At 45.1% G+C, this 24198-nt stretch overlaps 1 protein-coding gene across 3 annotated transcripts in view; it reads right to left on the reverse strand.

Annotated features, from left to right (window-relative positions):
- Positions 1 to 24198, reverse strand: part of LOC143808730 (cytochrome P450 2K4-like) — a 162426-nt gene that overhangs the window by 111511 nt on the left and 26717 nt on the right. The window lies entirely within an intron of this gene.

A 24198-nucleotide genomic window follows, 5' to 3' on the forward strand; every position in this document is an offset into this window, starting at 1 on the left:
TTAGCAGTGGCTGGGCAATGGGCAGGATGAGGAGGAAACAGATATAGGGCCAAAGAATAAAGTAGGCTACATGCAGTTCAAAATTGGTAACAGGACTAAACAGGCGGCATTGCTTTGTTCAGTGGAGTAGCAAACCCAAGAGCAGCAGACACTGTTTCAAGGGCCTAACCACACTAGTAGGCCAAATGCAGTTTAATATCTGATAGTATAGGGCGAAAGCCAGAATGTGGAAGCTCAGCTTTGTTCAGTTGAGGACAACACCAGGGAGGGGCAGACACCTTTAGTAGGCCGGAAAAGCCTATTGCATTTTTTAAAATGGTAATTTGGAGCAGAAGTTGAAGCTCAGCTTTATTTAGTTGAGGGCAACACCAGGCAGGGGCACACAGACAGACACCTTTAGTAGGCCGGAAAAGCCTATTGCATTTTTTAAAATGGTAATTTGGAGCAGAAGGTTGAAGCTCAGCTTTATTTAGTTGAGGGCAACACCAGGCAGGGGCACACAGACAGACACCTTTAGTAGGCCGGAAAAGCCTATTGCATTTTTTAAAATGGTAATTTGGAGCAGAAGGTTGAAGCTCAGCTTTATTTAGTTGAGGACAACACCAGGGAGGGGCAGAAGCCGTTAGTAGGCCCTAACCACCATTTTTTTTTTTAAAACCACTTAATGAGAGCCGGAAGGTTGAAGCTCAGCTTTATTTAGTTGAGGACAACACCAGGCAGGGGCACACAGACAGACACCTTTAGTAGGCCGGAAAAGCCTATTGCATTTTTTAAAATGGTAATTTGGAGCAGAAGGTTGAAGCTCAGCTTTATTTAGTTGAGGACAACACCAGGGAGGGGCAAAAGCCGTTAGTAGGCCCTAACCACCATTTTTTTTTTTAAAACCACTTAATGAGAGCCGGAAGGTTGAAGCTCAGCTTTATTTAGTTGAGGACAACACCAGGCAGGGGCACACAGACAGACACCTTTAGTAGGCCGGAAAAGCCTATTGGTTTTTTTATAAAATGGTAATTTGGAGCAGAAGGTTGAAGCTCAGCTTTATTTAGTTGAGGGCAACACCAGGCAGGGGCACACAGACAGACACCTTTAGTAGGCCGGAAAAGCCTATTGCATTTTTTAAAATGGTAATTTGGAGCAGAAGGTTGAAGCTCAGCTTTATTTAGTTGAGGACAACACCAGGGAGGGGCAGAAGCCGTTAGTAGGCCCTAACCACCATTTTTTTTTTTAAAACCACTTAATGAGAGCCGGAAGGTTGAAGCTCAGCTTTATTTAGTTGAGGACAACACCAGGCAGGGGCACACAGACAGACACCTTTAGTAGGCCGGAAAAGCCTATTGGTTTTTTTATAAAATGGTAATTTGGAGCAGAAGGTTGAAGCTCAGCTTTATTTAGTTGAGGACAACACCAGGGAGGGGCAGAAGCCGTTAGTAGGCCCTAACCACCATTTTTTTTTTTAAAACCACTTAATGAGAGCCGGAAGGTTGAAGCTCAGCTTTATTTAGTTGAGGACAACACCAGGCAGGGGCACACAGACAGACACCTTTAGTAGGCCGGAAAAGCCTATTGGTTTTTTTATAAAATGGTAATTTGGAGCAGAAGGTTGAAGCTCAGCTTTATTTAGTTGAGGACAACACCAGGGAGGGGCAGAAGCCGTTAGTAGGCCCTAACCACCATTTTTTTTTTTTAAACCACTTAATGAGAGCCGGAAGGTTGAAGCTCAGCTTTATTTAGTTGAGGACAACACCAGGCAGGGGCACACAGACAGACACCTTTAGTAGGCCGGAAAAGCCTATTGCATTTTTTAAAATGGTAATTTGGAGCAGAAGGTTGAAGCTCAGCTTTATTTAGTTGAGGACAACACCAGGGAGGGGCAGAAGCCGTTAGTAGGCCCTAACCACCATTTTTTTTTTTAAAACCACTTAATGAGAGCCGGAAGGTTGAAGCTCAGCTTTATTTAGTTGAGGACAACACCAGGCAGGGGCACACAGACAGACACCTTTAGTAGGCCGGAAAAGCCTATTGGTTTTTTTAAAATGGTAATTTGGAGCAGAAGGTTGAAGCTCAGCTTTATTTAGTTGAGGACAACACCAGGGAGGGGCAGAAGCCGTTAGTAGGCCCTAACCACCATTTTTTTTTTTAAAACCACTTAATGAGAGCCGGAAGGTTGAAGCTCAGCTTTATTTAGTTGAGGACAACACCAGGCAGGGGCACACAGACAGACACCTTTAGTAGGCCGGAAAAGCCTATTGGTTTTTTTAAAATGGTAATTTGGAGCAGAAGGTTGAAGCTCAGCTTTATTTAGTTGAGGACAACACCAGGGAGGGGCAGAAGCCGTTAGTAGGCCCTAACCACCATTTTTTTTTTTAAAACCACTTAATGAGAGCCGGAAGGTTGAAGCTCAGCTTTATTTAGTTGAGGACAACACCAGGCAGGGGCACACAGACAGACACCTTTAGTAGGCCGGAAAAGCCTATTGGTTTTTTTATAAAATGGTAATTTGGAGCAGAAGGTTGAAGCTCAGCTTTGTTTAGTTGAGGACAACACCAGGGAGGGGCAGAAGCCGTTAGTAGGCCCTAACCACCATTTTTTTTTTTAAAACCACTTAATGAGAGCCGGAAGGTTGAAGCTCAGCTTTATTTAGTTGAGGACAACACCAGGCAGGGGCACACAGACAGACACCTTTAGTAGGCCGGAAAAGCCTATTGCATTTTTTAAAATGGTAATTTGGAGCAGAAGGTTGAAGCTCAGCTTTATTTAGTTGAGGACAACACCAGGGAGGGGCAGAAGCCGTTAGTAGGCCCTAACCACCATTTTTTTTTTTAAAACCACTTAATGAGAGCCGGAAGGTTGAAGCTCAGCTTTATTTAGTTGAGGACAACACCAGGCAGGGGCACACAGACAGACACCTTTAGTAGGCCGGAAAAGCCTATTGGTTTTTTTAAAATGGTAATTTGGAGCAGAAGGTTGAAGCTCAGCTTTATTTAGTTGAGGACAACACCAGGGAGGGGCAGAAGCCGTTAGTAGGCCCTAACCACCATTTTTTTTTTTAAAACCACTTAATGAGAGCCGGAAGGTTGAAGCTCAGCTTTATTTAGTTGAGGACAACACCAGGCAGGGGCACACAGACAGACACCTTTAGTAGGCCGGAAAAGCCTATTGGTTTTTTTATAAAATGGTAATTTGGAGCAGAAGGTTGAAGCTCAGCTTTATTTAGTTGAGGACAACACCAGGGAGGGGCAGAAGCCGTTAGTAGGCCCTAACCACCATTTTTTTTTTTAAAACCACTTAATGAGAGCCGGAAGGTTGAAGCTCAGCTTTATTTAGTTGAGGACAACACCAGGCAGGGGCACACAGACAGACACCTTTAGTAGGCCGGAAAAGCCTATTGGTTTTTTTATAAAATGGTAATTTGGAGCAGAAGGTTGAAGCTCAGCTTTATTTAGTTGAGGACAACACCAGGGAGGGGCAGAAGCCGTTAGTAGGCCCTAACCACCATTTTTTTTTTTAAAACCACTTAATGAGAGCCGGAAGGTTGAAGCTCAGCTTTATTTAGTTGAGGACAACACCAGGCAGGGGCACACAGACAGACACCTTTAGTAGGCCGGAAAAGCCTATTGCATTTTTTAAAATGGTAATTTGGAGCAGAAGGTTGAAGCTCAGCTTTATTTAGTTGAGGACAACACCAGGCAGGGGCACACAGACAGACACCTTTAGTAGGCCGGAAAAGCCTATTGCATTTTTTAAAATGGTAATTTGGAGCAGAAGGTTGAAGCTCAGCTTTATTTAGTTGAGGACAACACCAGGGAGGGGCAGAAGCCGTTAGTAGGCCCTAACCACCATTTTTTTTTTTTAAAACCACTTAATGAGAGCCGGAAGGTTGAAGCTCAGCTTTATTTAGTTGCGGACAACACCAGGGAGGGGCAGAAGCCGTTAGTAGGCCCTAACCACCATTTTTTTTTTTTAAAACCACTTAATGAGAGCCGGAAGGTTGAAGCTCAGCTTTATTTAGTTGAGGACAACACCAGGCAGGGGCACACAGACAGACACCTTTAGTAGGCCGGAAAAGCCTATTGCATTTTTTAAAATGGTAATTTGGAGCAGAAGGTTGAAGCTCAGCTTTATTTAGTTGAGGACAACACCAGGCAGGGGCACACAGACAGACACCTTTAGTAGGCCGGAAAAGCCTATTGCATTTTTTAAAATGGTAATTTGGAGCAGAAGGTTGAAGCTCAGCTTTATTTAGTTGAGGACAACACCAGGGAGGGGCAGAAGCCGTTAGTAGGCCCTAACCACCATTTTTTTTTTTTAAAACCACTTAATGAGAGCCGGAAGGTTGAAGCTCAGCTTTATTTAGTTGAGGACAACACCAGGCAGGGGCACACAGACAGACACCTTTAGTAGGCCGGAAAAGCCTATTGCATTTTTTAAAATGGTAATTTGGAGCAGAAGGTTGAAGCTCAGCTTTATTTAGTTGAGGACAACACCAGGGAGGGGCAGAAGCCGTTAGTAGGCCCTAACCAAAGTTGAAGGCCAAATGCAGTTTAATTTCTGATACTATAGGCCGAAAGCCAGAAGGTGGAAGCTCCGATTTAGACAGTGGAGGACAATTTGAATTAGGGACTGCAGACAGACTTAGTAGGCTGTCCCCTGTGGACCATGCATCCACCACATTAACCCATTGCGCCGTAATGGACACGTAATCTTCCGTGGCCATGCCTACAGGTCCATGCGTCTGTTGTCAGGTGCACCTTTGTACTCACAGATTGCCAGAGTGCATGGACAATGCGGTCTTCTACATGCTGGTGGAGGGTTGGGATGGCTTTTCTCGCAAAAGAAGTGTCGACTGGTTAGCTTGTAGCGTGGTACAGCGTAGTCCATCATGGCCTTATTAATAGTAAATAAAATATATAACTAGGCTCTATGAACTTTTAAATAGGTTCCAGGGGTACACGGGCAGCATTGGTGTGGTCAGTGGAGGAGTATTGCAAGTAGGGGCTGCAGACAGGCTATCAATGGCCTAAAATAACAAACAGTAGGCAGTCATGGCAGTTTTACATCGGTTACGTGGATACACAGGCAGGCACTCCAGGCAGCATTGTGGTCAGTGGAGGAGTATTGCAAGTAGGGGCCGCAGACAGGCTATCAAAGGCCTAAAATAACAAACAATAGGCTCATTGCAGTTTTACAGCGGTTACATGGATAGACGGGCAGGCAGCTTGGTGGTGAGTGGAGGAGTATTTAAAGTAGGGACCGCAGACAGGCTATCAAAGGCCTAACATAACAAACAATAGGCTCATGGCAGTTTTACAGCGGTTACATGGATACACGGGCAGGCAGCTTGGTGGTCAGTGGAGGAGTATTTAAAGTAGGGACCGCAGACAGGCTTCAAAGGCCTAACATAAGAAAATGGGCTGGCTGTAGGCACTTTATAATTGGTTCCAGGGGTACACGGGCAGCAGTGGTCTGGCCAGTGGAGGACTAGTGGAAGGAGGGACCGCAGACAGGCTTCAAAGGCCTAACATAAAAAATGGGCTGGCTGTAGGCACTTTATAATTGGTTCCAGGGGTACACGGGCAGCAGTGGTCTGGTCAGTGGAGGACTAGTGGAAGGAGGGACCGCAGACAGGCTTCAAAGGCCTAACATAAAAAAATGGGCTGGCTGTAGGCACTTTATAATTGGTTCCAGGGGTACACGGGCAGCAGTGGTCTGGTCAGTGGAGGACTAGTGGAAGGAGGAACCGCAGACAGGCTTCAAAGGCCTAACATAAAAAAATGGGCTGGCTGTAGGCACTTTATAATTGGTTCCAGGGGTACACGGGCAGCAGTGGTCTGGTCAGTGGAGGACTAGTGGAAGGAGGGACCGCAGACAGGCTTCAAAGGCCTAAAATAACAAACAATAGGCTCATGGCAGTTTTACAGCGGTTACATGGATACACGGGCAGCTTGGTGGTGAGTGGAGGAGTAGTGCAAGGAGTGTCTGTCCCAGTACTCCCAAAATATAAATAGATGTTAATGTCTCGCAAAACAACCAAAACAAAAAAAAAGGTGGCATACTTAGGTACAGGGGTGGGCTCATCTGCTGAGTTTCTGACATAGTAATTTGGCAGTAACTATTTAATGGTGCCAATATAGGACACAGACACAGACTACTTTAAGTTGCATCATAGATGTCTACATATTTGTATTGTCAGTGCCAGACATTGAATGATGTCAGCGAATAGACTAAAGATTGGTGGAGCTGTGCGACATAATTTTGCATGTGGTAGAGCACATTTTGAGCTGGGGTACGGGGGGAACTCTCTAGAGGCCGGCGGGACCGCCCCAGGGCCCCTCATGTTACAACGGTGTGTCTGACGTTGGGTGCGCACCACCACCGCCAGAGACACTACATTGTACTATGAGGGACCCAGTAGCAATGCCGTCAACCAAAAGCGAGCACACCCACCTCTTCAGACAAACAGCAGTCTCACGGGTGCTTGCGCCAAGTCGCGATACCACGGCCCCGTGTGGGGAGTTTGGCCATTTAGGGAGGTGTAAACATGTCGTATGCTGTACAATCAGCTGCAGCAAATTAGACATTAGAAAAGTAATTCACAGGCAAGAGCCTTTCATAGGAAAGCTAGGTGTCGGCCGGGCAAGGTGGGGCAAAAGATTTCGAAATCCAGTTGTGGTTCATTTTAATGAATGTTAGATCGTCAACATTTTGGGTAGCCAGACGAGTCCTTTTTTCGGTTAATATTGAACCTGCAGCACTGAATACTCTTTCTGATAGGACACTTGCTGCCGGGCAAGCAAGCTCCTGCAATGCATATTCTGCCAATTCTGGCCAGGTGTCTAATTTGGAGGCCCAGTAATCAAATGGGAATGACGGTTGAGGGAGAACATCGATAAGGGATGAAAAATAGTTAGTAACCATACTGGACAAATGTTGTCTCCTGTCACTTTCAATTGATGCAGCAGTACCTGTCCTGTCTGCGGTCATAGCAAAATCACTCCACAACCTGGTCAGAAAACCCCTCTGTCCAACGCCACTTCTGATGTGTGCACCCCTAACACTCCTAGTCTGCTGCCCCCTGGAGCTCGTGTGAGAACGATCACGTGCGCTGTGTGCTGGGAATGCCTGAAGCAAACGGTCAACAAGAGTTGATTGTTTGGTTGCTAATATTAGTTCCAAGTTCTCATGTGGCATAATATTTTGCAATTTGCCTTTATAGCGTGGATCAAGGAGGCAGGCCAACCAGTAATCGTCATCGTTCATCATTTTCGTAATGCGTGTGTCCCTTTTTAGGATACGTAAGGCATAATCCGCCATGTGGGCCAAAGTTCCAGTTGTCAAATCTCCGGTTGTGATTGGTTGAGGGGCAGTTGCAGGCAAATCTACGTCACTTGTGTCCCTCAAAAAACCAGAACCCGGCCGTGACACGCAACCAATTTCCTGTGCCCCCGGGAAAGGTTCGGCATTAAAAATATACTCATCCCCATCATCCTCCTCGTCCTCCACCTCCTCTTCGCCCGCTACCTCGTCCTGTACACTGCCCTGACCAGACAATGGCTGACTGTCATCAAGGCTTTCCTCTTCCTCTGGTGCAGACGCCTGCTCCTTTATGTGCGTCAAACTTTGCATCAGCAGACGCATTAGGGGGATGCTCATGCTTATTACGGCGTTGTCTGCACTAACCAGCCGTGTGCATTCCTCAAAACACTGAAGGACTTGACACATGTCTTGTATCTTAGACCACTGCACACCTGACAACTCCATGTCTGCCATCCTACTGCCTGCCCGTGTATCCTCCCACAAATAAATAACAGCACGCCTCTGTTCGCACAGTCTCTGAAGCATGTGCAGTGTTGAGTTCCACCTTGTTGCAACGTCTATGATTAGGCGATGCTGGGGAAGGTTCAAAGACCGCTGATAGGTCTGCATACGGCTGGCGTGTACAGGCGAACGTCGGATATGTGAGCAAAGTGCACGCACTTTGAGGAGCAGGTCGGAGAACCCAGGATAAGTTTTCAATAAGCACTGCACCACCAGGTTTAAGGTGTGAGCCAGGCAAGGAATGTGTTTCAGTTGGGAAAGGGAGATGGCAGCCATGAAATTCCTTCCGTTATCACTCACTACCTTGCCTGCCTCAAGATCTACTGTGCCCAGCCACGACTGCGTTTCTTGTTGCAAGAACTCGGACAGAACTTCCGCGGTGTGTCTGTTGTCGCCCAAGCACTTCATAGCCAATACAGCCTGCTGACGCTTGGCAGTAGCTGGCCCATAATGGGACAACTGGTGTGCAACAGTGTCATCTGCCGATGGAGTGGTTGGCAGACTGCGTTCTGTGGAAGAGCTGTAGCTTCTGCAGGAGGACGAGGAGGAGGAGGAGGAGGGGGTGCGAACGCCTACAGCCAACTGTTTCCTAGACCGTGGGCTAGGCACAACTGTCCCTAAATTGATGTCGCCTGTGGACCCTGCATCCACCACATTCACCCAGTGTGCCGTGATGGACACATAACGTCCCTGGCCATGCCTACTGGTCCATGCATCTGTAGTCAGGTGCACCTTTGTACTCACAGATTGCCTGAGTGCATGGACGATGCGCTGTTTAACATGCTGGTGCAGGGCTGGGATGGCTTTTCTGGAAAAAAAGTGTCGACTGGGTAGCTCGTATCGTGGTTCAGCGTACTCCATCAGGGCTTTGAAAGCTTCGCTTTCAACTAACCGGTAGGGCATCATCTCTAACGAGATTAGTCTAGCTATGTGGGCGTTAAAACACTGTGTACGCGGATGCGAGGATAAGTACTTCCTTTTTCTAACCAGAGTCTCATGTAGGGTGAGCTGGACTGGAGAGCTGGAGATCGTGGAACTTTCGGGTGTGCCGGTGTACATGGCAGACTGAGAGACGGTTGGAGACGGTATTGTTTCCGCCGGTGCCCTAGATGCAATATTTCCTCCTACAAAACTGGTGATTCCCTGACCCTGACTGCTTTTGGCTGGCAAAGAAACCTGCACAGATACTGCCGGTGGTGCGGAAAATGGTGGCCTTACAGTGACGGAAGGGATGTTGCGTTGCTGACTAGCTTCATTGGCCGAGGGTGCTACAACCTTGAGGGACGTTTGGTAGTTAGTCCAGGCTTGAAAATGCATGGTGGTTAAGTGTCTATGCATGCAACTAGTATTTAGACTTTTCAGATTCTGACCTCTGCTTAAGCTAGTTGAACATTTTTGACAGATGACTTTGCGCTGATCAGTTGGATGTTGTTTAAAAAAATGCCAGACTGCACTCTTCCTAGACTCGGATCCCTTTTCAGGGATTGCAGACTGAGCTTTAACCGGATGGCAACGCTGTGCTCCAACAGGTTTTGGCTTTGACACGCGTTTTGGGCCAGATACGGGCCCGGCAGATGGAACCTGTTGCGATGTTGATGCCTGCTGCGGCCCCTCCTCCACCTCCGCTTCTGAACTACTGCCGCCTGCACCCTGTTCCCCCAATGGCTGCCAATCGGGGTCAATAACTGGGTCATCTATTACCTCCTCTTCGAGCTCGTGTGCAACTTCGTCTGTGTCACTGTGTCGGTCGGTGGTATAGCGTTCGTGGCGGGGCAACATAGTCTCATCAGGGTCTGATTGTGGATCTGTACCCTGAGAGGGCAATGTGGTGGTCTGAGTCAAAGGAGCAGCATAGTACTCTGGCTGTGGCTGTGCATCAGTGCACTCCATGTCAGAATATACTTGTAATGGGCATGGCCTGTTAAATGTTTCACTTTCTAAGCCAGGGACGGTATGTGTAAAGAGCTCCATGGAGTGACCCGTTGTGTCGCCTGCTGCATCCTTCTCTCTTGTTGTAGTTTTTGCTGAGGAGGACAAGGAAGCGACTTGTCCCTGACCGTGAACATCCACAAGCGACGCGCTGCTTTTACATTTACCAGTTTCGGAAGAGGAGGCAAAAGAGCTAGAGGCTGAGTCTGCAATGTAAGCCAAAACTTGCTGTTGCTGCTCCGCCTTTAAAAGCGGTTTTCCTACTCCCAGAAAAGAGAGCGTTCGAGGCCTTGTGTAGCCTGACGACGAAACTGGCTCCACAGCTCCAGACTTAGGTGGAATATTTTTATCCCCACGACCACCTGATGCTCCACTACCACTACCATCATTACCAGCTGACAATGAACGCCCACGACGACCTCTTGCACCAGACTTCCTCATTGTTTTAAAATCTTAACCAAAGTAACTTTATTTGTTGCTGTCAAACAACTTACACGGTGAGCTATAACTTCAGTATGATTTCAATATCCCTTAACAGGTTGGTGAGACCACAAGGAAAATCAGGCACAATGTTACACACTCTGTTTTCTGTGGCACAAAATCACAGAGATGACACACACGCAGGACTGTCACTCAAGCACTAATGTCAATATTAATCTCCCACCTAATTTATTTTTTTTTTTTTCTCAGGGAGACTTTAGAAACCAAATAATATTAAAAAAAAAAAAAAAAGGCTTTCTATGGCCCACAATTAGAGAGAGAGAGGTGGCACACCCAGGAGTCAAGACTGGCGCACAAGCTGAAAGGGCAATATTACTCTCCCACTGTTTTTTTAAGTTTTTTTTTATTTCAGGGAGACTTTAGAAACCAAATAATATTAAAAAAAAAAAAAAAAAAAAAAATAGGCTTTCTATAGCCCACTGAATGAGAGAGAGAGGTGGCACACCCAGGAGTCAAGACTGGCACACAAGCTGAAAGGGCAATATTACTCTCCCACTGTTTTTTTATGTAGTTTTTGTTTTTTAAGGGAGACTTTAGAAACCCAATAATATTTAAAAAAAAAATAAATAGGCTTTCTATGGCCCACTGAATGAGAGGGAGAGAGGTGGCACACCCAGGAGTCAAGACTGGCACACAAGCTGAAAGGGCAATATTACTCTCCCACTGTTTTTTTATGTATTTTTTGTTTTTTAAGGGAGACTTTAGAAACCCAATAATATTTAAAAAAATAAATAAATAGGCTTTCTATGGCCCACTGAATGAGAGGGAGAGAGGTGGCACACCCAGGAGTCAAGACTGGCACACAAGCTGAAAGGGCAATATTACTCTCCCACTGTTTTTTTATGTTTTTTTTTTTTTCAGGGAGACTTTAGAAACCAAATAATATTAAAAAAACCAAAAAAAAAAATAGCCTTTCTATGGCCCACTGAATGAGAGAGAGAGGTGGCACACCCAGGAGTCAAGACTGGCACACAAGCTGAAAGGGCAATATTACTCTCCCACTGTTTTTGTATGTATTTTTTGTTTTTTAAGGGAGACTTTAGAAACCCAATAATATTTAAAAAAAAAAATAAATAGGCTTTCTATGGCCCACTGAATGAGAGGGAGAGAGGTGGCACACCCAGGAGTCAAGCCTGGCACACAAGCTGAAAGGGCAATATTACTCTCCCACTGTTTTTTTATGTATTTTTTGTTTTTTAAGGGAGACTTTAGAAACCCAATAATATTTTAAAAAATAAATAAATAGGCTTTCTATGGCCCACTGAATGAGAGGGAGAGAGGTGGCACACCCAGGAGTCAAGACTGGCACACAAGCTGAAAGGGCAATATTACTCTCCCACTGTTTTTTTATGTATTTTTTGTTTTTTAAGGGAGACTTTAGAAACCCAATAATATTTAAAAAAAAAAATAAATAGGCTTTCTATGGCCCACTGAATGAGAGGGAGAGAGGTGGCACACCCAGGAGTCAAGCCTGGCACACAAGCTGAAAGGGCAATATTACTCTCCCACTGTTTTTTTATGTATTTTTTGTTTTTTAAGGGAGACTTTAGAAACCCAATAATATTTAAAAAAAAAAATAAATAGGCTTTCTATGGCCCACTGAATGAGAGGGAGAGAGGTGGCACACCCAGGAGTCAAGACTGGCACACAAGCTGAAAGGGCAATATTACTCTCCCACTGTTTTTTTAGGTATTTTTTTTTTTTTCAGGGAGACTTTAGAAACCAAATAATATAAAAAAAAAAAATAGGCTTTCTATAGCCCACTGAATGAGAGATAGCACACACAGCAGTGGCACACAAGCCCTGACTGAGGCCAATATTTTTCTCCCACTGATTGATGTAGTGTTTTTGTGTTGAGGTAGAATTTAGAACACAAATCACGGAAAAAATAAATAGGCTTTCTATGGCCCACTCAGTGAGAGATGGCACACACAGGGATGGCACTGTAGCAGAAATGCAAATCTTAATCTCCCACAAAAAAAAAAAAAAAAAAAAAAAACAGGGACTGTCCTACAATTACTATCTCCCTGCAGTAATCTAAGCCAGGTATGGCAGGCAGCAATAGGAGTGGACTGATGCACAAATTAAATAAAAAGTGTGGACAAACAAAAAAGATAGCTGTGCAGAAAGGAAGGAACAAGAGGATATGTGCTTTGAAAAAAGCAGTTGGTTTCCACAGTGGCGTACACACAGCAATACAGCTATCACGGAGCCTTCTAGGGCAGCCCAATGAGCTACAGCGCTGAGGGGAAAAAAAAAAAAAAATAGCTTCCACAGTCCCTGCACACCGAAGGTGGTGTTGGACAGTGGAAATCGCTGCAGCACAAGCGGTTTGGTGGTTAGTGGACCCTGCCTAACGCTCTCCCTGCTTCTGACGAAGCGGCAGCAACCTGTCCCTAAGCTCAGATCAGCAGCAGTAAGATGGCGGTCGGCGGGAACGCCCCTTTATAGCCCCTGTGACGCCGCAGACAGCAAGCCAATCACTGCAATGCCCTTCTCTAAGATGGTGGGGACCAGGATCTATGTCATCACGCTGCCCACACTCTGCGTTCACCTTCATTGGCTGAGAAATGGCGCTTTTCGCGTCATTGAAACGCGACTTTGGCGCGAAAGTCGCGTACCGCATGGCCGACAAGCACAGGGGTCGGATCGGGTTTCATGAGACGCCGACTTAGCCAAAAGTCGGCGACTTTTGAAAATGATCGACCCGTTTCGCTCAACCCTACAAGGGGGTATGTGTCAAATCATCGGACCCACCTGCTGTCATTATATAGACCCGAATAGTACTATGAGTATGAGATTTAAATTAGAAGACGTACAACGACTCAGGGATCAGTATGACAAAGACAATGACCAAAATAAGGATAGCTGGTGGTCAGATACCTTTTCTTTTCTTAACCCGGCCAATTGGTTCAGGGGGATCGGTGGGTGGGTTACCGGGATTATGCAAAGCCTAATACATACAGTTATAGTTATTGTAATTATATATGTATTATTCAAGGTTGTATTCAAGGGTATCTCGGTATGCACAAATAAATTTTGTGTAATGGATGCGAGAATATAAAGATTTTTTTTTTTTTTTTATCACAAAAAGAATGACTAAAATAATCGTCTATATGACAAGGTTTTGAATGGAATATGTCAAAGGGGGGATTGTGAAGAGCGGAACAAAAATGGTTACCTCAATGAACCAATAAGAATTTGTGATCAATATTAACCTGTCCATTCAAGGACATTTTAGCCATAGTGTGAAATCCTATTTTTTGTTTGTGAAACTGCCACTTAGGCGAAACTGTACTGTTTTGTTTGTTGTGAAACTATCACATAGCCGAATCTGTTTTCTTTTGTCTTCTCTTTTCTCTCTTTGTTTAAACAAGCAAAACTTGTATAACCACTGAAACTACCTGTACAACTATATAAAGAGGGGATAGCACCTTGAAGGCAGGCGTGCTTCAGAGGCTTCCCAGTGATATACTATACGAGACGTGTCTTGTGTATTATTTCTGGTGATTCCCCACTTCCAAAGGCTGCTCCGACTGAGTGTGGTCCCGACACCTACGATGGAGTGGGCGACCCATTCCTTGCGAATAGACCCATCAACGATCCTATGTTAATCTCAAGTAGTGTTGAGCATTCCGATACCGCAAGTATCGGGTATCGGCCGATACTTGCTGTATCGGAATTCCGAGTTCCGATACTTTTGTGGTATCGGGAATCGGTATCGGAACCATATTCATGTGTAAAATAAAGAATTAAAATAAAAAATATGGATATACTCACCTCTCCGGCGGCCCCTGGATCTTACTGATGTAACCGGGAGCCTCCGTTCCTAAGAATGAGCGCGTGAAGGGCCTTCGATGACGTCGCGGCTTCTGATTGGTCGCGTGACCGCTCATGTGACCGCTGACGCGACCAATCAGAAGCCGCGACTAGGGTTGAGCGAAACGGATCGGCCATTTTCAGAAGTCGCCGATTTTTGGCAAAGTCGGGTTTCATGAAACCCGACCCGACCCCTGTGTGGGGTCGGCCATGAGGTTGGCGATCTTCTGAATCTGGTATCGGAATTCTGATACTGAGTTCTTATATGTTTGTGATATCGGGAATCGGTATCGGAATCCATATTTAAGTGTTAAATAAAGAATCAAAATAAAAAATATTGATATACTCACCCTCGGACGCGCCCTGGTACTAACCGGCAGGCTTCCTTCCTAAGAATGAGCGCGTGAATGACCTGCGGTGACGTCGCGGCTTGTGATTGGTCGCGAGCGGTCACATGGACAAGCCGCGACGTCATCTAAGGTCCTTCACGCGCTCATTCTTAGGAAGGAAGGCTGCCGGAAAGAAGCAGGGCGCGTCCGAGGGTGAGTATATACCTAATAGGAATATACTCACCCTCGGACGCGCCCTGCTTCTTTCCGGCAGCCTTCCTTCCTAAGAATGAGCGCGTGAAGGACCTAAGATGACATCGCGGCTTGTCCATGTGACCGCTCCCGACTATGGTTGAGCGAAACGGGTCGGCCATTTTCAGAAGTCGCCGACTTTTGGCAAAGTCAGGTTTCATGAAACCCGACCCGACCCCTGTGTGGGGTCGGCCATGAGGTCGGCGATCTTCTGAATCTTGTATCGGAATTCCGATACCGAGTTCCGATATGTTTGCGATATCGTGAATCGGTATCGGAATCCATATTTAAGTGTTAAATAAAGAATCAAATTAAAAAATATTGATATACTCACCCTCGGACGTGCCCTGGTACTAACCGGCAGGCTTCCTTCCTAAGAATGAGCGTGTGAATGACCTGCAGTGACGTCGCAGCTTGTGATTGGTCGCGAGCGGTCACATGGACAAGCCGCGACGTCATCTAAGGTCCTTCACGCGCTCATTCTTAGGAAGAAAGGCTGCCGGAAAGAAGCAGGGTGCGTCCGAGGGTGAGTATATACCTAATAGGAATATACTCACCCTCAGACGCACCCTGCTTCTTTCCGGCAGCCTTCCTTCCTAAGAATGAGCGCGTGAAGGACCTTAGATGACGTCGCGGCTTGTCCATGCGACCGCTCACGACCAATCACAAGCCGCGACGTCACCGCAGGTCATTCACACGCTCATTCTTAGGAAGGAAGCCTGCCGTTTAGTACCAGGGCGCGTCCGAGGGTGAGTATATCAATATTTTTTATTTTGATTCTTTATTTTACACATTAATATGGATCCCAGGGCCTGAAGGAGAGTTTCCTCTCCTTCAGACCCTGGGAACCATAGTATTCCATTGCACTGCATTGGGTTTCGTGTTTCGGCCGACCCCGACTTCGACTTTTTTATAGGATCGGCCGATTTCACTCGACCCGACTTTTGAGAAAGTCGGGTTTCGTGAAACCCGACCCGATCCTATAAAAATAAAAGTCGCTCAACCCTACTCCCGACCAATCACAAGCTGCGACATCACGCAGGTCATTCACGCGCTCAGTCTTAGGAAGGAAGCCTGCCGGTTAGTACCAGGGCGTGTCCGAGGGTGAGTATATCAATATTTTTTATTTTGATTCTTTATTTTACACATTAATATGGATCCCAGGGACTGAAGGAGAGTTTCCTCTCCTTCAGACCCTGGGAACCATAGTATCCCATTGCACTGCATTGGGTTTCGTGTTTCGGCCGACCCCGACCCCAACTTTTTTATAGGATCGACCGATTTCACTCGACCCGACTTGAGAAAGTCAGGTTTCGTGAAACCCGACCCGATCCTATAAAAATAAAAGTCGCTCAACCCTAGCCGCGACGTCAGCCGTGATGTCATCGAAGGTCCTTCACGGAGAGGTGAGTATATCCATATATATCCATATACTCACCTCTCCGGCGGCCCCTGGACCTTACCGCTGTAACCGGGAGCCTCCGTTCCTAAGAATGAGACTGTGAAGGACCTTCGATGACGTCGCGGCTGACGTCGCGGCTTCTGATTGGTCGCGTGAGCGGTCACGCGACCAATCAGAAGCCGCGATGTCATCGAAGGCCCTTCACGTGCTCATTCTTAGGAACAGAGGCTCCCAGTTACAGCGGTAAGATCCAGGGGCCACCGGAGAGGTGAGTATATCCATATTTTTTATTTTAATTCTTTATTTTACACATGAATATGGATCCCAGGGCCTGAAGGAGAGTTTCCTCTCCTTCAGACCCTGGGAACCATTCCGATACTTTGCGTCCCATTGAAATGCATTGGTATCGGGTATCAGTATCGGCGATATCCGATATTTTTCGGGTATTGGCCGATACTATCCGATACCGATACTTTCAAGTATCGGACGGTATCACTCAACACTAATCTCAAGCAAAGACCTATAGATAAGGGGAAGGAGGTCCCTAAAATATCTAAGGACTGGGTATAAAAACAGGTCACCTCCTAATAGAAAATACAGAGAAGACTGCAGAAACCAACTGAAAACAGAAACTAAGGATAGCAGAACCGGGGATCCCAGATCTGCACAATATCAAACACAGAAAGCTATCAAAGCACCTAGCGAGAACTCTAGCAGATTAACACTGTTGTCCAGCAAGGACTGGGAGGCAGGTACTGGGCAATAAAGGGTGATACAATCACCTGACCTAAGACAACCCAGCATCAGGGGAAAAAGACCGGCAGCCAGAAAACCACAACAAGATGGCAGATGGTCAAAAACAAAACAGATTATAACAGTCCCCTTTTACGAGGATCCTCCGGGTTCCTCTTGGCTGAGCCTTATTCGGAAAAAGTGAAAAGCCTTAATCAGCCTTGAGGCCAAGACGTTCTCAGCTTTCACCCAGGAATTATCCTCGGGACCGAAACCCTTCCAGGACACGAGATACTGCAATCTTCCTCTGTGCCACATGGAATCTAAAATGCGTGAAATCTCAAACTCGCCGTCCTCATCAACTGGAGGAACAGTCGGCATCTCCTCCTTATCTGATGTGTCAACTTTCTTCAGTAAAGATACATGAAAAACTAAATTAATTCTCCAGGACGAGGGGATGTCTAATCTCTTCCCAGCCGAGTTGACAACCTGAACCACTTTGAAGGGTCCTACAAGCTTAGGCCCAGTTTTTTAGAAGGGATCTTCAAACGCAGATTCCTAGAGGACAACCAGACCATGTCCCCAACTGCAAACAATGCCTCCCTTCTTTTCTTGTCAAAATATTTCTTTGACCTCCTATTTGCCTCTTTCGGATTATGGCGTACATTGGTCCAAACCCTGTCCAAATTTCCAGAAAAACTCTCCTTCTAAGGCACCGCTGCCCCAATCTTTGAAAATGGACCGAAAGATGGATGCCTCCCTGTACAGCAAAAAAAAGTAGAACACCCAGCCGAGGAAGATGTATGATTATTAAGAGCAAACTCATCTAGTGGTAGATATTCCGACCACATCTCCTGATTGTCTGCTACAAAACATCTCAAAAACTACTCGACGTCCTGGTTGTTCCTTTCGGTCTGTCCATTGGACTCCGGATGATAACCTGACGAAAATGACAAACGAATCTTTAATCTGTCACAAAAAGCACGCCAAAAGCGAGCCACAAACTGCGGTCCTCTATCGGAAACAATATCCGTGGGAACCCCATGGAGCCTGACAATCTCTTTCATAAATGCCTTAGCTAGAGTCTTGGCACAGGGTAATTTATTGAACGGGACCAGATGACACATCGTATTAAACTGGTCCACAACAACCCAGATGACAGAAAAGCCCTCAGAGACCGGCAGATCAGTGATAAAATCCATAGCAAGATGTGACCATGGTGAAATAGGAACCTCCAAAGGGCACGTGAGGCCTTCGACCTAGCGCACACAGTACACTGAAGCACCCACTTGATGATTTCTCTTTGCCACCCTGGCCACCAGAAACTTTGACCGATCGACTTTCTAGTTTCTGAAATCACTGAATGACCAGCCAACCGAGACTCATGACATTCAGCAAACAAAGGTCTAGGCACAAATAATTTACCATATGGAGTGTTAGTTGGTGCAGCATTCTGGGCCTCTAGGATGCTACTCTCCAACTCAGAACCCAACGCTGCCACCACCACCCCTTTCTGCAAAATACTTCCTCCTCTCAGCAATAACTGCTGGAGAGAAACTACGAGACAAAGCATCGGCTCTAACATTCTTTGTCCCAGGGATATATGATAAGAAGAAATGAAACCGGGCAAAAAACAGTGACCACCAAGCTTGATAGGCATTCAAACGTTTAGCAGCATCCAGATACATCAGATTCTTATGATCAGTAAAAACCTGTATCGGATGTCTAGCCCCCTCCAAAAAATGTCGTCAGCCAGCAACTCTCTGTTCCCAACATCATAATTGAGCTCAGTCTCCGAAATTTTTTTAGAAAAGAAAACACGGGGATGCACCCCATCCTCTCCCTCCTGGGACAGACTGTCCCCACCCCTACTGAAGAGGCATAAACCTCTACCAGAAATGGCTTGGTCTCATCTGTCTGGATCAAAACAGGAGCAGAGCTAAACCTCTCCTTGAGATGCTCAAAAGCCTTAACAGCCTCATTGGACCATTGGACAGAATTAGAACTTTTCTTGGTGAGATCAATTATAGGTTTAGCGATCACAGAAAAATTCTTCATGAATTTTCTGTAATAATTAGCAAACCCTAAAAAGCTCTGAACCGACTTCAAACATTCAGGCCTAGGCCACTCCAGCACTGCCTGAAACTTCACCCGGTCCATCTCAAACCCATCAATGGAGACAAGGTACCCAAAAAACTCATTTTCTGTACTGCAAACTCGCACTTCTCCAATTTAGCAAAGTGTGAGTGTTCGCTCAAAATCTGTAGAACTTCGCGGACTCTCTGCCAATGCGACTCCAGATCAGGTGAATATATCAAAATATCATCCAAATAAACAATAACACTCCTACCGATCAACGAACTCAGAATGTCATTAATGAAATTTTGGAAAAGTGCAGGCAAATTGATAAGGCCAAAAGGCATCCCCAGACACTTAAAATGGCCTTCTGGGGTATTAAAGGCTGTCTTCCATTCACCACCCTTCTTCACCCGCAGCAAGAGATATGCCCCACGAAGGTCAATCTTAGAGAACCACTTCGCTCCAGTTAGTTGGTTAAACAAATCTGGAATTAGCGGCAACGGGTAAGGATTGTGCCCTGTGATCTTATTAATCTCCCGAAAATCCAGACACGGACTAAGGCCCCCATCCTTGTTTTTGACAAAAAAAGAATCCTACAGCCACAAGGGACTTAGAGGGTCTTATATGACCTGCAGCTAAACTAGTCTGTAGGTATTCCTTTAAGGCCTCCCTCTTGGGAATCGTCAGATTAAATAAACGACTCTTAGGAAGTGTGGCACCTGGGACGAACTCAATAGCGCAGTCGTAATCTCTATGGGGTGGTAGAGCTTGCGAATCAATCCCAGATAATACCCTCCAGAAATCCTGACTGGCTTCAGGTAGCTCCATCTTCACAACAGCAGCAATGTGAACATTAGAACAATTACCATAACACCCCTGACCGCAGGCCCTTATAGTACTGAGACGACCAGTCCAGCAAAGGATTGTGCATTTTTAACCAGGGTAATCCTAGGACAACTGGGCAAGGTAATTTAGCAAGGACAAACAAGTCTATACACTCCTGATGTTCCATATTCACAATAAGTGGGAACCCGGTAACCTTTCGAGAAATACACCCATGTTCCAGAGGAGTGTTATCAATAGCCACAACAGGAATAGGAGATAACAATGTGTGACTGTGATACCTGTTCAGGTGAACTCCTTTAGTACCATCAGACGTAATATCATTCCCCCTGGTAGAAGAGTGACATTACTGCAGCAACCAGGACTCTGGGGCGCTGCACCACTGAATTTTGGGCAAGGTGGTTGTGATGGCACTAGTTTATTTATTAAAACTAGGACCCCCCATTGGGGAATTGTTTGTCAGCTCCCTACTTCTTAACTCTGTCTCCTGCAATGTGTCATTTAACTGCCACTAGATGACCAGGGTGAACGTGCTCTATACGGTGAATTTTGGGCCAGGGGGCTATGATGGCACTATTTTATTTAGTAAAAAAAGGAACCCACATTGGGGAATGGTTTGTCAGCTCATGCCCTCCATTACAAATTTCAGAGACCCACACCCCTACGTTGGGCCTACTTCTTAACTCTACTTCCTGCAATGTTTCTTCCTTTTCTCCGATGACATGACCTGGGTGAACATGTTCTGTACTTTTGTAGGCCACAGAATTTTGAGCAAGGGGGGCTGTGATGGCAATAGTGTATTTTTAAAAAGGTACCCCCCATTGGTGAAACCACATCCTTGTTGGCAAAGACTTCATAACATTTGTGTACCTTAAAGAGCTCACTTGAAAAGCAACTTTTTGTGTTGCCTGGTTGCTCACATTGGACAAAATACACTTCATATAAATTTGATAAAGCGATGCTGTTAGTTTGGCTCAGTAGTTCATTACAAATAATTCTTTGTTCACTATATTAGTTTCTCTCCTTGAGAGCCATAACTTTGGCTGCCTCAAATGTACAAATGGCAAATATACAAATGGCGATTTGGAATCCAGATTAAAATACTGTATACTGAATGCATGCAGTGTAGGTAATCTCTCAGGGGTTCTCTGTCTTGGTGTTGCTTCCCTGATATTCCAGACGGATGATGTTTAAAAGCCTCTTGGTGATGATCTAAGTATATTGTATGCAGTTAATCTTTATCCTAGAATGCGTGACCATAGAAATCTACACTATTACGTACCTGGGGCCTTTGAGGCCTGTTTTCAAATAACATGGAATAACTCAAAAAATTTTTTTTTTCAAAGTTATTTGAAAGTAAGCATGCATTCCCACTAGCTCTGGGGTCCGCCTGGACGGGATTTCGTAATGGATCTGACCTCCTGGTGACCCCGGCTAAGGCTGGTAGAACGCGTACCTGGGGCCCCGCAGGCCTGTCAGGTTACTTTTTTATTATTTTCTGTAAAACTACTTTAGTTACAATTTTGAAACTCTAGGTATTCCTCAGCTATATAGTTGTTAGTAATTTCCAGTTGTTCGTATATTTTTATGTTATAGGCATTTCGTATAGCAACGCTTTTTTTGTGACTACCCCATATTCACGTACCTGGGGCCTTTTAGGCCTGTGTGCAAATAACATGGAATAACTCAAATAAAAATACTTTTCAAAGTTTATTTTAAATTTGCAAAGTAAGGATGCATTCCCACTAGCGCTGGGGTCCACCAGGAGGGGATCCGTAATGGATCTGACCTCCTGGTGACCTCAGCTAAGGCTGGTGGAATCCCGGCATTCCATCAGCCTTAGCTGGAGTTACCAGGAGGTCAGATCCATTATGGATCACATTCTGGTGAACCCCAGCGCTACTTGGAACATAGCCTAAGATGTGTATAATTCCCCCAAAAAATTATGTACATAAAACAACAAAAATGTAACTAAACGGGCACGCCCAATATATTCACTCAGTACAATTTTTTATGATGGATACATTTTTTCTCATAAAAAGTTTTTACATAAAGTCTGTAGCAAACTTGGTGCAGGAATATTTATTTTCCACTTTACATATTCCCCCGACAATTCTTGCATATTATTTTTTCTTCAGAATGTTCCCTGCATACATTTTGTCCGCAAGTAGAACATAAACGCTCTGATTTTCTTTCTTTCTTTGCTGGACAAATATAGCAGCGCTTTCTTTTTTTTTCTCTTTGCTCTGGCTGTTCCTGAAAGCATATTCCACATCGGATCATTGCCTCTGTAATTTGCCTTGATAAGCATTTTGTGCTGCTGAGAGTGAAGCCTGAGGAGTACATGTAAACCAAAGCAGGCCTCAAAGGCCCCAGGTACGTGAATCTGGGGTAGTCACAAAAAAAGCGTTGCTATACGAGATGCCTATAACATAAAAATATATGAACAACTGGATATTACTAACAACTATATACCTGAGGATTACCTTGAGTTTCAAAATTCTAACTAATGTAGTTTTACAGATAATAGAAAACAAGTAACCTAGCAGGCCTGCGAGGCCCCAGGTACGCGTTCTAGGGTTATACATAACCCTATATGTAATCGCTATATGTATTTAATCCTTATATATACTTACAGTATTAACCTGTGAATGTTAACATGTACAAAAGTGTACGCACTCACACTATTCAATCATACTATCCCTTGAATTTTATAGTTTGCAATAAAATTGCCTTGTATTGCAAGTATTAGCCTTATTTAAAGCCGTATCTGAACCTTAGTGTTAAAAACATGTAAAAAAAATTGCCAAATTCTCCTGTAAATAATTCTGCAAAGAGGAAACCATCATACCATTAAAAAATACAAGTGGATTTTCATGGGCCCATCCAGTATGTAGGTTCCAAGGCGTAATGGGGTGCATATGACTGACTATGCAGCAAGGTTGGCATTTCTGCCAATGTGTAAAACAAAGGAGTATGGAGGACAAAATGCATATTGTGAAGTGGATTTTCCTTGGCCCATCCAGTATGTGGGTTCAAAGGCTTATTGGGGTGCATATGAATTGGTAGCAGGGCAGGCCTTGAATTCAATGCAACATTTTTTCAGGAGTCCACCCTGGACATCTTATGAAAGGGGTATTGTGATGCATCGTAATTCTTGGCAGCCCATCCACTCACAGCATATGCTACAACAGCTTAGGAGACCCACTGTTTCACAATGGCCCTTTAAAAAGATTAATGCCGCCTGATGCACCAGTAAAAATATGCTCTGTGACTTTAAGAGTCCCTCCTTCATACATGAAACAAGATGGGTCTGCTTATGTGTCACACACCACATGGCCAGCTAGGGGTGTTAAATGTTACAATGACATTTCCCAGTGAATGCATTTGTAGTGGTTGAAAGCAATGTTAAAGTTGAAAAACGCTTCAAAAATGCTGCGTCTGAACTAACCCTAAGTGGGGGAGGAAATTTTCGGTCTGGGGTTAAATACTTAAAGGGTAAAGGCGGGTGCACTACTATTTTTGGTGCCAAGGTAGGATCCCACACCATGTGAAACTAGAAAGAAAGACCTCAATTTAATGCTCGTGTCAATTTTTAATGAAGTACCCAAAACGTTTCGGTCCTATGTCGGGACCTTGATCAGTATCGTAATAGTAGTGTAATTTTAGGTGACAACGATGTCAGAGGGCACACCATGGACTGCGTCTGAGACCAGCAGAGGATACCGCGTCTGGACACCGGTACACTCCAGCGTTATGAGATCTATAAGTCCATCCTATCTTGCTAAACTCTCTGTGCATTAACAGACGCAGACCACAGTGTGCCCTCTGGCATCATTGTAACCTAAAATTACACTACTAGTACGTAACTGATGAAAGTCCCGACATAGGACCGAAACGTTTTGGGTACTACATTAAAAATTGACACGAGCATTAAGTTGAGTGCCAGGTTCTTTCTTTCTGGGGTTACATATTTGGCTTACAGGCAAGTCATTAACCTGCAAAGGCTGTACGTTATCATATTTCCCAGCAAAATCAGTTTTGGTTTCGTTTTAGTGTGTTTTTTATGGCACCGGGAAAAATGGCATGAATCTCGGAACAAAATTATTAAAGCTGTGAACTAGGAGTCAGGAATACTTCCAGGGGCAATCCCCATGAGGTCCCTGTGTCATTTGAACAGTGTTTCCATCATTTTCAGACCTTTTTAGACCTTAAATGGACCCTCGGGGGAGATCGCTGTAAAAATACTCATGTCTCCCATAGACTTACATTGGGCTCGTTGTTCTGGCCGAGTACCCGAGTATTCCAATCTGCTCGACCTGAGCAATGAGCACTCGAGCATTTTAGTGCTCGCTCATCACTAGAAATGTGTCATCTTTGACTTGAGCCCTTTTAGAGATCATTTCATGTTCAGCTTGCTTAACCGTTTACAACAATAATTTTGACCAGAGGTGACGAAACTTTTACATGCCATTTTAATATTGGCGAGCACTTCTA

Source organism: Ranitomeya variabilis, chromosome 2 (genome assembly GCF_051348905.1).
Source record: "Ranitomeya variabilis isolate aRanVar5 chromosome 2, aRanVar5.hap1, whole genome shotgun sequence".
In the NCBI taxonomy this organism is placed as follows: Eukaryota; Metazoa; Chordata; class Amphibia; order Anura; family Dendrobatidae; genus Ranitomeya; species Ranitomeya variabilis.